Here is a 15,582-nt window from a genome sequence, read left to right as displayed (position 1 = left end):
GACAGCTTGCTACATTAGGTGCCCAATGTCAGCATGCAAATTCACTTAGGGCCTGAGAAAGCAGAAAAGAAAATACTTGCAGTATACTCAGTGCTTGTAGTATACAGAGGCCTTTTTTTATTTTGCATTTCTGAAAAAAATTTATTGGCCTTCTGGATAAAATTTATTTGCCAGGAAGGATGATCCCATCATACTTCTGCTGGAACCAGTGCATGGCCTCCTCTCTGCTGATTCTGTGTTTGGCCTCAAGAGGCCCTGCTACCAAGAATTTGAATGAGATTTATCAGCAAAAGACAGCATACTACTCGGTGGTAGGAAAATAGGTAGAAGCTTGTACTAGAGCTGAGGAAGATAGACTGGATCCAGGCCAGGGTTGCAGGCATGAATCTCTGCTCTCATGAACCAGAATGGGGCAGAGCCAGCCACCAGGCCATGTGCTAAGTGGAGACCTGTGGTGAAGGAACTACCCAAAGTTTAGCAGACATGAAAAAAAGTCAAAACCTGGCTAGAAAAAAAAACCCTCTGAATAGGTTGCAGTATGCTTAAAAATGTGCTTAGATTCTGAAGAAAGAAAAATAAAATGAATACAGACAGTCATAGAAAAATAAATACGCAGTTTAAAAATAATAACTAAACTCTTTAAAAGGAAGAGTAAAGTTTTATATATAAATAAGCAATCATCCACAAAGGGATGGGAAATGCACAGGGTGCCTGGATCCTGTATGGTGCTTTTTTAACTTTGAATTTTTTAAATGCTGATGAGGCAACGGCAGTTGTTGAAAGACATTGGGTTGTGGAAGGGACTGCTGAATTAAACCAGTCTATATACTTTAGGGATGTCTTGGCTTCAAAATGGAAGTTGGGCGATGTGTTGCATTGGGGGAGAGGTTTGGCTTTGGTATCCACAGGAATCAAGAATCTATGTAGCCAAAAGTTTCTCTGATCCTGCACAGCCCTGCAGTTGGGACGAATCACTCCCATTCACATTTGGTGGCCACTTGGTCCCAAGAAGACAAAAAGAGGCTTTATTATTTACAAACTGTATGGCCTATGGGTCAGGATTCTTGTTAGCTAGCTCTTATAATAATTCAACTCATTTCTGTTAATCTATATGCCATGTGATGTTATCTGTCTGGCATCTTGTTCCTCCTTGGGCAGTGGGCTGGTATCTTCCCACTCTCCTTTCTTCTCCTCTCTCTCCAGTTGGAATGTACTACCTAACCTTATTCTATCTCACCATTGGAAAACAGCTTTATTTAACAACCAATCAGAGCAACATATATTCACAGTGTACAGAAAGACATCCTACAGCACTTACCCTTTTCTGTCTAATCAAAAAGGAAAATTTTAACTTTAGCATAGTAAAATTACATATAACAAAACAGTTATCAAACAAGGAGTACAGTTACAATATCTAGTCTATTTATATTTGGCAAAATTAGAAAATATTCTACTATCTGTCTTATTCTTGTAAGTCTAAAGTTTCATATCCAATTTATCTCTTATCATGACTAAGGAAAGGTATAATTTTAATGATCTAGTCTTCAATTCCATCGAAGACTCCAGGAGGATATAATATTACCTAAGTAAATAGGAAGTACATTGTAAGCAACTCCAAAGTTCTAGAAATGACAGAGACATCTGGCTGCCTGGACAGTCTTTCAAGTTCTTCTGCAACATTGGGGCATCCATCTTCAGCATACAGGCCTAGAGTCTCTGACAGACTTTGTAGTGAAGCAGGAAATTTGAAGGATTGTCTCACATATTAGCAAAGTTCATCAGTCACTTCTCCCTATATCCTGAAGAATATCTGGCAGTCTCCTCTGTGAGGCAGGAACCTGAAGGACCAACTTACCCTGTTTAGGCAAAGTTTATGTTGAGTATTGTTGTAGAGTGTAGCATGAATCTTAAAGAGTCTTATTAATAAAAGCAAACCCAGGGACAGTTATTGTGGTGAATGCTGGAAGATCAGAGAAGCAGAACAAGCCACAGCTATCTCACCTCACCAGTTACTCAGCTGATCCTGTTTCCTCACTGGAAGCTTCTGAGTCCTCATTCAGAATGAATCTCAGCTGAACTGTGCTGCTCAAAAGCCTGAATGCTTAAGCAGCTAAAAGCTTCTAGTTTCTGGTCTTCACACGTTATATACCTTTCTACTTTCTACCATCACTCCCTGAGATTAAAGGCTCACTTTCTGGGATTAAAGGCATGTGTCACCGTGCTTGACTGTTTCCAATGTGGCCTTGAACTCAGAGATACAGAGCAATTTCTGCCTCTGGAATGCTAGGATTAAAGGCATGAGCGCCACTATTTTCCAGCCTCTGTATCTAGTGGCTGTTTTGTTCTTTGATCCCAGATAAGTTTATTAGGGTGCATAATATTTTGGGGAACACAATGCCACCACAGGGGAGTGTATGTAGAGAGTATGACCAGAATGCAGTTAAGTTCTGGATTCACATGATCCACATGTGCCTCTCATATTTTCTTTTCTATTAGAACCAATTCCTTCTCAGTTCCAGCTGATAATTCTCTTGGACTATTTAAGTCCTTGTCCCTTTTAGGGTATTGGCCAAATTTACTAGTCCATATTTAGGTATTCCAATGAGGGTCTGTAATTTGGAAATGTTTCCTAACAATTTTTGAAAATAATTAAGAGTTGTACATTTTGGACTCTAATTTTTGGGAAATTTATCTTATATCCTAAGTAATTAATAGAATTTCCTCTTTGAATTCTTTCAGGAGCAATTTAATTCCCAGTGAGACAAAACCTTCTTTACTTCTTCAAACATGTTTTCCAAGGTATCTAACTTTGGATCAGCTAATAAGATACCATCCATATAATGGTAGATTATAGATTGTGGAAATTTTGCATGAATTATTTCCAACATTTTTTTTTGCACAAAGTATTGGCACAGGGAGGGCTATTTAACATTCCCTGAGGGAGCATCTTCCATTGATATCTCTTGACTGGCTGAGAATTATTACAAGTAGGTACTGTGAATACAAATTCTTCTGTATCCTTTTCTTGTAGAGGTATAGTAAAGGAATGGTCTTTTGAGTCAATACCTATAATAGGCCATTCTTTAGGTAACAGAGAGGACAAGGCATCTAATTCTGTAAAGAGCCCAGAGGCTGAATTACTTCATTTATGGCTCTCAGATCTGTCAGCATTCTCCATTTACCAGATTTCTTTTTAATAACAAATACAGGAGAATTCCAGCAGCTGATAGATTATTCAATGTGTTGAGCACACAACTGCTCCTGAACCAGCTGTTCTAAAGCTTGTAGTTTCTCTTGTGCCATAAGCCATTGTCTAATCCAGACAAGTTTATCCATTAGCCATTTTAAAGGTAAGGCTGTTGGTATTTCTGAAAATTCAACAGCAGTTTTGCTCTGTTTATATAAAGCCTGAATGGTTGGTGGCTTTTTTTTGTGGTATCTTATATAATATTATTCACAGATATTTTGTAGTCTCTTATATTATTACCAGTATCTTATAATATTGGTAACAGAATATGGACCAAAGAAATATTGATCTATGTTCCACTCCTTGAGATGGAAGAAATTTTAAGCTGGGTGTTCTATTACTATAACAGATCTCAGCCCTAAAGAGTCACTGCTACAGCCTTCCTCTTTGTCCTTCTGGCCCTATGCATTCAACCCATCTCAAACTTTGTTTTACCTGAGATAGGGTTCCAATCCCTAGAAATTGGACATTTACTTTTTGAAGAGGCCAATTTGGATGCCATAATTTTGGTGTGATTATAGTCACATCCATATCTGTGTCCATTAACCCTTAAAGGACAATGTTATTAATTTACACTTTAAGCTTTGGTCTTTATTCACTTATGGGATTCTCCCAAAAAATTTATTTTATGCTATTGGGGGGAATTTTTGATCCATCTATCAAAGTTGTTCTATCATCCAATGCATTATCATTCTTTATATTACATACTGGGTTATTTAATTGTCCTAGAAAGGAATTTCCTCTATAGTGACAGGAAATGTTTAGAGCACGTTCAATTTGGGGTCTTGTAGGGTGAATCCACCACTCAGGCAGAAGCAGGGAGAAGAGTTACATGACCCTTCTGCCTCTCCTTTTAAGAGGTCACTTACAATAGCAGTAAGCACTGTCTCCTTCAGGCTCAAAAGGCCAAGGTCATGTGCAGAGCAAATACCACCACTACATTGCTATGGATTTCTTCAAAATTAATGAGGACCATATTTGATTGAGGGAGACACCCTAAAAATCCCGGCTACAGACATGAATTAAAAAAATAAGAAAAACTACAAAGTAGGTGATGTATAAGCTGATTCCTCTATATGAGAACAGTTCTGAGACTGGATGAGACATGATAACTTTTGCTGGCTAGAATCTTTATTACACTTTAGTTTTGCAGTCCAAAAAGACTTGTGAAGTTTACTGATGCCTTTTACATCCTTAAACATAAAACAAAAATTGTCTTTAGCTGACCTGTGCGTACTATATATTCTGTACTTGTGTCAATACAGATATGTATGTTACCTTTAAAATTTTGTGTGTTTTCAGAAAAAAAAAAAAGAGCAGACATCAATGAAGACATGTAGCCCAGGTGATTATCCAGCTAGACAGGAAAGAGTAGATGGGACTTTCAGGAAGAGAGAGAAAAACTGGTAGGAGGAAACTAGGTGTGTGATTTTGGCAGCAGAGTTAAAGCAAGTCAGATGTGCCATGCTAAGAAGAGGTAACCAAGCCACATGGCAGAACATAGATTTTAAAAAAAAATACAAGTTAACTAAGGTATAAGAGCTAGCTGGGGAAAAGCCTAAGCTAAGGCAAAGCTTTCATAATTAATAGTAAGTCTCTGGGTCATTATTTGCAGGCTAGTGGTCCAAAGACAGACTGACAAGAAAGCTTGGTACAGAGCTTGTCTTGGCTTCATCTGGTCATTACTACTTTAATCTGTTTAAATTGCTCCTGTCAACTTTTTCAGAACACATACCTCCGTCCTGCTCATTCAGTCAATAGTTTCACCCCCTTCACCTTGCTTTCCTTGCCTTTAGACCTTCCACTCCCTGGAGATCAGCTGTGCCTGGGTTTTTATATATAAATGGAGGTAGATGGAAAATCATTAAAATAGATCTACCTTTTCCTGTTCATCTTTACTTATTTTAATGAATTTGAATTACATTAAGTCATTTCTCTTGGAGCAGGAAAGGGCTTTGAGTCCCAGTGTTTAAGTTTGAATATCTTTTCTCCTCAGTCTCAACCATCAGTAACATCTTTGGTGTTGAAGTGAATGAACTCAGGGTTTTAGGCTACTCTTCTGTGACTTCTCATTAAAAAAAAAAAAAACAAAAACCATAAATAAAAGTCCTGTTCTCAAAGCTTTTAAATTATATTACTTCCACCACATTCTAATGAAGGATAGTTTGTAGGCCTGGGCTCCTCTGTCAGAACATTCATTGGCAGACACAATACATCACACATTTCTATGATAACTATACTCATGGTTGAACCTAATGAAATGACTTTGTTGAAATATGTTTTAATGAGATAGGTGAGTATTTTGACTTCATGATGAGTCATCATATAAAAAGCTTTTTGTCTTAGAAATGAATGGTGTCCTTAGCACCACCTATAAGCTCAGTGTGTACTATCACTGCAACTCAGCAGTTTTAAAGATATTCAATAAAAATTAAGACCATATTAAAGTTGTAGTTTTTCTCTCACATAATCTAAATATTTATTATGCACAAATTGAAAAGATTCCATTTCTTTTCTTGCCATGAAGGAGGAAAAGACAGCATGTTTTAGGTTCATAAAGGACTCACTATCAATCCTCCTGAAGTAACTGCTCTATCCATAAAACCCTTTGGGATTCATGAAACTCAAACTATAAAGACCTTTTCTTTTAAATGATATATTTGTTTTTACATGGTAATTCGCTAAGATGAACTGAAATGAGACAATTCATTCACAAAACAAATGTCATAGTTACATAATCAATATGTTCTAAGTTTATAGTATCTCACTGTATTTCCACAAGTTATGGTAAAAATAAAAGGTAGATACAGTGAGTAATAGTTATACATGTAGCCCATTAGAAAAAATTGAGATATATATATATATATATATATAATTATATATATATATATATAATCTCATTTAAACATCACAATAACCAAGAGGTAGGATGAGAAAGGTATTTTATTTGTGACTAAAACATCAAGGCTTAGTTTGATCAAGTGACTCACTGAAGGTCATTACCTAGTTAATTATCTAGCCAGTGTTATTTTGATTACACCACTCTAATTAAGCTCTTTCTACATGGCTGAGGCATCAAGTCACTTCAGAGATTTTAAGGGTCTGATCAATAATTCAGGGAGGTTCTAATTGAATCAGTCAGAATTTATAGATGTATGAAAAATACTCTTTGGAAGACTACCAAAGGTCCAGTGACAGTCTTAACCTAACCTACCTTGACTGACTGTTCCTCCAAATAAATTATTCAGATTAGCTATTACATGTCCATATACCTCAAATAAAAAGAGTGATAACCACATTTTTTTCTACACAGCTCAGTAAACACAGCAATACACATCTTACGTAGTAAACAAATATACTTTGGCTACAAACAGGTAAAGTCATCAGAAGAGTTCATTCAAATACAGAAATGGAAAACTGGTTTGCTGTTTTCAGCAGACCTATACAATTGGGTCTGTCCTTCAAGCATGTTGTTAAAGAGTAAACATAATCTGAAACAAAATGTACCCTGACAGCTGCTCTTACAGCAGAGGAAGGAGACAGAGTGAGAATCTTAAGGTGTTGCCAGTGAAGAGCAGGTATTTGCTGTTGAACTGGTGTCAGTGATTTTAATTCTAGGAGGAATATAATCTTTGCGAAGAAAATGAACCCAGTGTTATTAGCCACCCTGACGGAATCCCTGCATATTGCATAACTAATTGGGTGTGAAAACCAGCTCTATTCTCATGACTTGAGAGGGAAGAATCGTATCTTGAACTTACTTGTGCTGTTTGGATCACTTATCGTCTATAGATAACCCGGGAAAGAAGAAATCTGTTTTCAAGCTTTCAACAAACACTTTGAGAGCTGCTGATATTACAAATAATGAGAAAACAGTCAAAGTGATTGACATTTTTTCACACTTAAAATAAAAAATGAACTGAACATGTTTTTTTTTAAGCAGAAAATAAAGAAATAAATATATATTAAGTCGATATTATTCTTCAAATCAATAATGTACAGAACACTGGCATTGACTAAAGGACTTTACCACTGTGTTGAGAATGAGAAGGAAGTTCCCATCTTGCAAAGAAGACATATCTGGATTCAAATTCTCACCAAATATTGAAAAATATGTAGTATGGCATAATTAAGGTTGTTTGTTCTGAAAACATGTAACCAAAAAACAAATGTAAGTTACAAAAAAAGAAAAAAAATAAATTGAAAAGAGAACTATGAAATAATATGGAATTCACTATTCAGTCAGTCTTTGAAAACCAGGAACACTTTTAAGGACCTTAGAACATGATGACATGTGAGCATATTCTGGAAGTCTACAATTATTTTGGTTACTTTTGAAGGTCATTGTCATGTTCATTAGGGGCAAAAAAAGTTCTCTGAACTTTTGATTAATTTAAATGTATGGGGATAAATCTTGTTTTATGGATGTGGGTGACATGGAACCACACATCCAAAAACAATGGGTCTACTGCAAGTTGAGAAGTCTCCCTATAGGTAGAGCTTAGGTACCTAAGCTTTTATCTTGGCAAATAAGTTTAAGTAGGTCTTCTAAAGGTAAAGAATCCTGCCCATATTCTGAGCATAGAAACATAGCTTTTTTTCCTATAACTGACTGGTTTTCTATCAATCATAGCGGTCCTTTAGGAATCTACTCGATATTTCTGTCCTGCTTTCTTTGCAGACTTTTAGTCCTGAATGTGACTGAAACACAAAGACATCCTGATTAACCATTATTTTCCTCATACAAAATCACAAATCTCCAACTGAAAAACTCAATACATGCATTCTTAAGGAGGTACCGATGCTGTAGTTTGGATTGGAAAACCTTAAAATAGAATCCACAGTGAGTTTTTGATTAAAAGTAAGACAGAAAGAATAGCAACATCCAATGAATTAATTATGTACATTAGCTTGTGATCAGCGAGCCTCCTATTACTTTGTATTTCTACTAAGAAACTTGTTAAATACACAGGACTCTTGGGGGCATGTTTTTTTTTAATACCTCTACTGTTTCTGGATGTTCTTGTGCTTAGCTATCATTAGTGTAAAGAACATTTTCTGTTCTCTGTAAGATATGAAGAACTATATAACAAACAGTACCTTCTCCCCCATGAGGCAGAAACAAAAGACAGCAGGTGATATAAGATGCCAGAAGCATATTGATACTCTCCTTCAGATCATAAAACAGCTTTATCTCAACACAGGGGAAGAAAAGACTGATAATGCACATTTCTGTACTTGTCACACATTTTTTCAAAGTGGAAATCTCAGGTTGCAGGTGAAAACCTGATGTTAATTTTCATTACCTCTGTCATATGCCTTTGGAGAAATCTTTCATTCTCCCACTCCGTGAACATTTATATCATTTCAATAACAGATACTATGGGAAATACAAGATTAAGCAAACAAGAAGGCTACAGATAAGTTAGCAAAGAATGAACCATTTTATAATGCATTTAAGTAACATTTTATCTTATTTGTCCTATTGTGAAGGCTTGTATTTTTGAAAACCTATCATTTCTATACAGTGGAAAATGGTGAAAAAAACAAATTTGAAAAAGTTATTAATGTGATTCTTTTTTTTAAATTTATTTATTTATTTATTTTACAATACTATTCAGTTCTACATAATAGCCACAGATTCCCTTGTTCTCTCCCTTCCTGCCCCCTTCCTCTTCCCCCCAGCACACCCCCGTTCCCACCTCCTCCAGATCAAGGTCTCCCTCGAGGACTGGGATCGACCTGATAGACTCAGTCCAGGCAGGTCCAGTCCCCTCCTCCCAGATTGAGCCAAGCGTCCCTGCATAAGTCCCAGGTTTCAAACAGCTAACTCATGCAACAAGCCCAGGACCTGGTACCACTGCCTAGATGCCTCCCAAACAGATCAAGCCAATCGACTGTCTCACCTATTCAGAGGGCCTGATCCAGTTGGGGGCCCCTCAGCCTTTGGTTCATAGTTCATGTGTTTCCATTCATTTGGTTATTTATCCCTGTGCTTTATCCAACCTTGGTTTCAACAATTCTCGCTCATATAAACCCTCCTCTTTCTCACTAATTAGACTCCCAGCGCTCCACCAGGGGCCTAGCCGTGGATGTCTGCATCCAGATTCCTCAGTCCTTGGATGGGGTTTATGGCACAACTATTAGGGTGTTTGGCCATCCCATCAACAGAGTAGGTCAGTCCTGGCTGTCTCTCGACCATTGCCAACAGTCTTTTGTGGGGGTATATTTGTGGATTTCTGTGGGCCTCTTTAGCTCTTTGTTTCTTCCTTTTCTCATGTGGTCTTCATTTACCATGGTCTCTTATTCCTTGTTCTCCCTCTCTTTTCTTGATCCAGCTAGGATCTCCCGCTCTCTTTCCCTCGACCCTCGCCCTTCATTGCTCCCACTCATGTCCAGGCTGTTCATGTAGATCTCATCCATTTCTCCGTGTCTTTCTTGGGGTCCCGTTTTCCAGGTAGCCTCACTGGTGATGTGAGTAGCAGTCCAGTCATCCTTGTTCCACATCTAGCATCTTCCTATGAGTGAGTACATACCATATTTGTCTTTCTGAGTCTGGGTTACCTCACTCAGGATGATTTTTTTTCTAGATCCATCTATTTGCCTGCAAACCTCATGATATCATTGTTTTTCTCTGCTGAGTAGTATTCCATTTAAGTCCCTGAAAAAAGAAATTGAAGAAGATGTCAGAAAATGGAAAGATCTCCCATGCTCATGGATAGGCAGGGTTAACATAGTAAAAATGGCAATCTTACCAAAAGCAATCTACAGATTCAATGCAATCCCCATCAAAATACCAACACAAATCTTCATAGACCTGGAAAGAATAATACTCAACTTCATATGGAAAAACAAAAAACCCAGGATAGCCAAAAGAATCCTGTACAATAAAACAACCTCTTGAGGCATCACAATCCCTGACTTCAAGCTCTACTATAGAGCTACAGTAATAAAAACAGCTTGGTATTGGCATAAAAACTGACATGTGGACCAATGGAATCGATTGAAGACCCTGACATTAACCCACACACCTATGGACATATAATTTTTGACAAAGAAGCCAAAAGTGTACAATGGAAAAAAGAAAGCATCTTCAACAAATGGTGCTGGCATAACTGGATATCAACTCGTAGAAGGCTGCAAATAGATCCATATCTGTCACCGTGCACAAAACTTAAGTCCAAGTGGATCAAAGACCTCAACATAAATCCAGCTACTCTGAACCTGCTAGAAGAGAAAGTAGGACGTAGTCTTGAACGCATTGGCATAGGAGATTACTTCCTAAATATAACACCAGTAGCACAGGCACTGAGACAAACAATCAATCAATGGGACCTCTTGAAACTGAGAAGCTTTTGTAGAGCAAAGGATATGGTCAACAAGGCAAAGTGACAGCCTACAGAATGGGAAAAGATCTTCACCAACCCCACATCTGACAGAGGACTGATATCCAGAATATATAAGGAACTCAAGAAATATGACATTAAAACGACCAACAGTCCAATTGAGAAATGGGCTTTAAAACTAAACAGAGAATTCTCAACAGAGGAAACTCGAATGGCTGAAAGACATTTAAGGAATTGCTCAACATCCCTAATCATCAGGGAAATGTAAATCAAAACAACTCTGAGATAACACCTTACACCTGTCAGAATGGCTAAGATCAAAAACACTGAGGACACTTTATGCTGGAGAGGATGTGGAACTAGGGGAACTCTCCTCCACTGCTGGTGGGAATGCAAGCTTGTACAACCACTTTGGAAATCAATATGGCACTTTCTTAGAAAATTGGGAATCAATCTCCCCCAAGATCTAGCTATACCACTCCTGGGCATATACCCAAGAAATGCTCAGTCATACCACAAGAGCACTTGCTCAGCTATGTTCATATCAGCATTGTTAATAATAGCCAAAACCTGGAAACAACCTAGATGCCCTTCAACTGAAGAATGGATAAATAAATTGTGGCACATTAATGTGATTCTGATTTGATACATCATTTGATGGGGTTCCTATCAATTACTTTCTTCTGGTCAATGCAGTATCAAGGGTCTAGAGCTAATGATAAAGAATCAAATCTAGCAGCTTATGTATAATCAGAGAAGATTGTGGAATGCTGGAGAATATATGGTCACCTAAGGGTGATCAGAAATTCAATTTCAAGCATGCCAGGTCTTCTCAATTGTGATGGAAGTTATATTTTAAATTAAACTAAATAGATTGTACTATAATTTTAGATAAACTATTTTAAAAGCTTTAAATATTTTGTTGAGCAAGCAAAATGGCTGCTTTGGCATGAATTAGGGGCAAGGCTGCTGCTCTGTGTTTCCCCTGAGTCAGAAGCCCGTTGAAAACAGTTAAACAGATTTTTTTGATACTATTTTCTTTCGCTATAACCCCTACAGAGATAAAGGTATATTTGAAGGTGGAAAGATCCTCCCAGAAATAGACTAAAACATGATGTAATAAGAAATAATAATGCTGTAGTCTATCAGAGATCAGTTAGCATTTGCTTTAAACTCACTTATGTTATAAAATAATGGGAATGTTGGCTTTCTGAAGTGCTGGGAATCAAACCCAGGGCCTTGGGAATGCAGGGCAAGTGCTGTATCATTGATTTATAATCCTTTGTGGAGACAATGGCTTTCAAATTCTATTTTCTACATCTATGCCGCTTGCACTTGCTTCCTCACACTTTATCTGTTCGGCCAAGTATAAATCATGATTTTCCTGTGTTCTTGTGTGCTTAAAGATATTTGAAGTCATTCACACTTGCAAGAAGCAAATATACTGGTAGGTCTGACTGTTGTAATGAATGAATGAATGAAGCAGGTTTATCTACATTATAGCTGTTGGACTTACCTTATCTCTGAAACAGCCGTAGGAAAAGAACATGCCTCCCAGGAGGAGTCAGCAGAGCCTAGTATATTCAGTAGAGGCAGTTCTAAGCCCCTCTCCCTGCATCAAAGCTGTGCAGGGTGTCCCACCATAGAGGCCATACCTTGTTGGAGAAGGCAATGGGGGTGGGGTGGGTGAGGAAGTATGGAGGGACAGGAGTAGGGAAGAGCGGGTATCTGTGGTTGGTATGTAAAATGAATAGAAAATTCCTTAAGAAAAATGAAAAAATAACTTGCAATGTGGTAAATAAGATATTACATATATTTATTGTTTAATTCAGGAGTCCTACTTCTTGGTGTATACTAGACATTTCCCAAGAATGTCCTGTAAATATATTTACTATACATCATAAAAGATGAGGTGCTCATTGATGGCTTTCCAGATGCTCCACTTTCATTGCACTCAGACTTCAACTATTTTCTCTGACTTCTCATGGAATATGGATTCAAACTGATTGGATTTTTGGGGGTCTCCTTAAAATGGTTCTGTACATGTATCATATGAGTGTGTACATTAACTTCTCCTGTGTGACTGTTTATATTTATATATGATCATATGGATGTGTACACACATTTAAATGTCAGAGACTCTGAAAACTCATATATTTTTATATGTGTATGCAAACACTCTCTAGTCACTTACCCTAAAGTAATCTTATTCATTGACTCATAGTATGTCATCCATACATTTTAACCTAGTGTTCGTCTCCCAAATTGATTAAGATATGGAAACATTCAGTGCTCATGAGGTAGCACTTTACAAAATTAGTTCCTTTCATAGTTTCAACAAAGTTATGCAGTTTTGGTGGAAGTTTTCTGTTTGCCTATCTTTATAGCATTACGAGTTAAGGTTACCATTTTATTTTATTGGTAGAGAAAAAAGTTATTTTTCTGAAGTCATCTAGCAATATAGCTGTGAAATTATAGAAAAAAAATATACATGTCCTATAGAACATTTTCTGTAATTACTTCAGAGCACATAGGTAAACATACACATGCATACAGATATAAACATGCAAGGCAATCATTGCATTTAACACTATCATATTAAATGACAACACATGGCTGTGGAATATTCCTTTACACTGTATAAATATATGTTTCTGTGATTGGTTTAATAAAGAAGTTGACTGGCCAATAGCTTTAAGGGATAAGGTTGGGGGAGAGTGAAACAGAGAATGCTGGGAAGAAGGACAGAGTCAGAAAAGTTGCCAGAAGATGCAGAGTAAAGCAAGATGTGCATGTCATACTGAGAAAAGATACCAAGCTATGTGGCAAAGCATAGATAAGAAATATGGGTTAATATAAATATAAGAGTTAGCTAGTAACAAGCCTGAGCTATTGGCTGATCATTTATAATTAATAATAAGATTTTCTGAGCAGTTAATTGGAAGAAGGCTGGTGGGCCAGAAAAACTCCACCTGTGTTAGGGCAGACAATGATGAAACATGTATGCATCTATCAAAGTAATTTCTGATGTTAAAGGGAAATCCTTGATGTATTTTCAAATAAATGGCATTCATATTTTCATATTTAGAAAACCTTTAATAATAATAGAATTTAAATATTATTACATACAGGAGAATTTAAATGTCAAAATATGCCATAAATGTTGATATTTGTATTTTAATGACACAACATTTTCCATTTAGAACTGGAAACCTAATATCAAGGTTGTTGAAGAATAAAATGTAGTTTCACCATATTGCTAAAGACACATATTTTTGACAGTTCATGCTGGAAAGGATGTGCAGCAAGGGGAACACTCCTCCATTGTTGGTGGGAGTACAAACTTGTAGAGCCACTTTGGAAAGCAATGTGTTGGCTCCTCAGAAAACTGGAAATCAACCTACCACAAGACTCAGCTATACCACTCTTGGGCATATGCCCAAAGGATGCTCAATCATACTACAAGGACACTTGATCAACTATGCTCACAGCAACTTCATTTGTAATAGTTAGAACCTGAAATGACCTAGATATCCCTCTATCAAGGAGTGGATAAAGAAAATGTAGTACATTTACCATTTACACAATGGAGTATTACTCAGCTGTTAAAAACAAAACACCAGAAAATTTGAAAGCAAATTAATGGAACCAGAAAAAAACATCCTGTGTGAGGTAACCCAGACCAATAAAGACAAACACATATTTACTCACTCATAAGTGGATATCAGCTATAAAATAAATAACTATGCTACAATCTACAGACCCAGAAAGACTGGATAATAGGGATACACCCAGATCTCCTTGAGAAGGGGAAATAGAAGGGATTTCCTGAGTGGACTGAGGGCAGGTAGGGATGTGAACATGAGTGATCAGGTTGTGGGGGGCATGGAGCAAGAGAGTGCTAAGGTGAACTGTTGTGGGTTTTCTGGAAGCAAGAGAATCTATAGAGATAGACTCCAATATAAAGTGTGAACTGTCTGTGGAGGTACTGCTACTGTCATCGAGGCATCCGCATTGATGGAGCAGATGAGAAACATCAAACAATGCAGAGTGGATCCTGCAGAGGATTGTAGGAGTCAGAGGGATCAATGACACATGGAAGGCTCACACAATCAACTAACCTGGGCTCATAGGGCTCACAGAGACTGAACCAAAAATCAAAGAGTCTGCATGAGACTGACATAGGTACTCTGAAAATATGTTACAGTTGGGTATCTTGCTCTTCTTGTGCGACTCCTAACAGTGGGAAGAGGGGCTGTCTCCAACTCTTTTACTGACTTCTAGGACCCTACTTCTTGTACTGGGTCACTTGTCCAGCCTTAATATATGGGAAGTGATTAGTCTTACTGCAACTTGATATGCATGTTTTATTGATACTCACAGGAGACTTGCCCTTTCCAGGATGGAGACAGAAAAGGAGGGGATTGGAAGATGGAAACAGGGAATGGAAAGAAGGTCTAGGATGGGAAAGTAGGGGGGTAGACTGAGGCTGGGATACAAAATAAATAGATGAATACAAAAGATTAAAATAAAAAAGACATGTATTTGTGTGTGTGTGTGTGTGTGTGTGTGTGTGTGTGAGTAAACTTATTCACAAGTGTTCATTTGTAAATGTGTATGAATGTGTAGTTATGTGTGTGGAGGTATGGTATAAGCGTGAATATGTGAATGTCGGTAAGCATGCTTACAGCGTGTGTGTGTGTGTGTGTGTGTGTGTGTGTGTGTGTGAATGTGTATGTGATTTAGGAGTGCTTGAGGGGTTTCGTGAGTATGAAAGTGTACGGGTATGTGATTATGACTGTTTAAAAGCATGTCAATGTGAGTCCGTGAGATTGTGTGAGTATGAATGAGTAAATTTGATATGTGAGAAGAACATGTATGTGTGAATGTATATGTGTCTTTATATAACTATATGACTGAGGGTGTGTTATCATGTGTGTAAGGAGTAAAGTATGTGGGCATGTGCATATAGTATTATATGAGTATAAT

This window comes from Peromyscus leucopus, chromosome 1, assembly GCF_004664715.2.
Source record: "Peromyscus leucopus breed LL Stock chromosome 1, UCI_PerLeu_2.1, whole genome shotgun sequence".
NCBI classification, from domain to species: domain Eukaryota; kingdom Metazoa; phylum Chordata; class Mammalia; order Rodentia; family Cricetidae; genus Peromyscus; species Peromyscus leucopus.
This window is presented reverse-complemented; position numbering follows the sequence as displayed.